Genomic DNA, 2669 nt, shown 5'->3' on the forward strand with positions numbered 1-2669 from the left:
ATTTAAATGCTGTTTATATGTTTTCTCAGTAACTATCCTATGACAGTTTTTGAGTTTTTGTTGAAATCTGAAAATTCTACTGTAAATACATTAATTGTACTGCTAACGGTATGATAAAGGCAATACATTATTTGTGATATTATAAAGTGATAATTTCTGTTCTGTATATTCTATGACTTCTAAGTTTTGTACTTAAGCTTACAACTAAAATTATAAGGTTATTTGTTCTATAAGTATATATATTATGGATTTTGTCAATTACATGTACTTATCAAATGTCATTGAATTATTCTAGACATCAAATAAAACTGCCACACATGGGATTGTATGTATATATATAAATAGTGTAATATCCTGTAAAAAAAAATAATTTTTTTTTTGGTTATACTTGCTATTTTATTATTAATTTTTGAAGAAAAAAATCAGTAGACCAACAAGTTACTGCTTACTCCATATAAAACAAACAATTTCAAGACAATAATCATGTTTGCTTTGGGGGACTATTTTACCTAGCAACATAATCATCTTACTTTAAATTCAGGTCCTGGTCTAATTTTCACTGTTGTCACTACACATGTATTGACATTCAAGAGTTATGCCTCTTATGTGGATCCATTGATACAGAACGCCTACATGTACTATAAGATATTATTTTAAAGAATAATTATCCCACCAAAGGTTCATTTTCTTTGTAAACTTTAATTGTCTACCTCCAACAATAAAAATGCTGCCATGATATTACAAAAACTGCTGATTGTGGTGTTAAACACCAGAGGTCAATCATATGGAGAATAAAGGCTAAGTCGTCAACAAGATTGTATGGTCATACAAAAATGCAAAGGTGTGGAAGTAGAATTTAAGAATAAATAAAGAAAATTCTTTGTTTGATGCCTTTGAAAATATCATTGTCGTTGCTCTGACATGATCAGTATTTCCATTGTTCTCCATTTGTAACCAAGTTTGGTTGTTTTTTTCTAGATATCTGTCTCACAGTCTATGTAATTTTAAATTTATTCTAAGAATGTACATACTTTATGAGCCTGATATTTCAGACAATGCTTTAAGAATTCAAACATAGCTAGTTACATTTAGATAAATTATCTAATAAATATCATTAATATACAGAATTTATTATAAAAAAACATTGTACGGTGATGGTCATTTTAAAAATTATTGTAGATCTCGAGTGACTGAAATGTCATATTGTTTTTATAAAGAGTATTTTTACAAAATCCAAACAAATTCAGTGTCCAATGGTCTTTGTACAAATACCATTTTTCTTTTTATTATTTATACAAAAAAGTATTTAATTTGCTTTTGTGACACTTAGGTTGTTAATATTTAAAATAAAGTAACATGGATTTCAGTATAGTACGTTGTTAATATCTTGAAATAGAAATATGTTTTTATTTCTTTTGTAACTGTCCATATTACACAAAATAAAATGACATAATGTGCATTTTTTAAAACCTTTCATATACTTTCTGCTAAATTAGAACTGCTGTAAAAGGGGGAGTTGAATTTAGATTTTCAAGCATTATTTCATTCATTGCACTGTAAATTTTGTTTTATTAATCTTATTGGATATTTTATATTGTATCAAAAGATAAAGTTATATTTTTTAATTTGTGTTTATATTAGTACTGAAAAATGTATTGAAGATTTATTTATTTCCTTAGGGGCCTCTTTCACTGAATAATCTAAGTTGTTCATCTACATTGTATAGTGATAGCTAGCCTTTTTATACTGAGGTTGTGCGCTTTGAACAGTGCTGGTTGTTAGGTGCCTTCAACTCCAATCTTTAATTTACTAAGATTGCAATTTTTTCTGCCAAATGTTGATTGTGTTCTCCAGGAACTCGGACTATAATAAGCAATAAATACTGGCTGTTACAGTATAGGAACAGGTGATTACAGTAGTGTTAAACACTAACAATCAATTTATTTATTATTTATTTTTCAAGGGAATGAATTTTTATATTTTGTGGGAAAATTGTTTGTGTATATTTAATACTAAGGTTTTGATCAAATCTGCAAACTAAGTTATAACAAAATTGGTATTGCATTGAAGGCTTTATTGGTAGCTGAAATATACCCATAGAATCTACAAAAAATATTTTACACCAATATATAATAAATCAAATGTTCTAAATTTATTAAGAATCTCAATTATATTAAACCGTCCATGTTCCAAATTTAGACAAATTTTAAGTTTTAAAGTCATAATAAAGGACCAATATATTTATCTCTATTGATTCTTTCTATTTAACATTTTGACTATTATTTATGCCTCACCTACGATAGTAGAGGGGCATCATGTTTTCTGGTCTGTGGCTCCGTTCGTTCGTCCGTTCATCTGTCTGTACGTCCGTTCAGGTTAAAGTTTTTGGTCAAGGTAGTTTTTGATGAAGCTGAAGTCCAATCAACTTGAAACTTAGTACACTTGTTGCTTATGATATGATCTTTCTAATTTAAAAGCCAAATTAGACTTTTGACCTCAATTTCACGGTCCACTGAACATAGAAAATGAAAGTGGGAGTTTCAGGTTAAAGTTTTTGGTCATGGTAGTTTTTGATGAAATTGAAGTCCAATCAACTTGAAACTTAGTACATATGTTCTCTATAGTATAATCTTTCTAATTTTAATGCTAAATTAGATTATTACCCAATT

The sequence above is a fragment of the Mytilus galloprovincialis genome, chromosome 8 (genome assembly GCF_965363235.1).
Source record: "Mytilus galloprovincialis chromosome 8, xbMytGall1.hap1.1, whole genome shotgun sequence".
Lineage (NCBI taxonomy): Eukaryota > Metazoa > Mollusca > Bivalvia > Mytilida > Mytilidae > Mytilus > Mytilus galloprovincialis.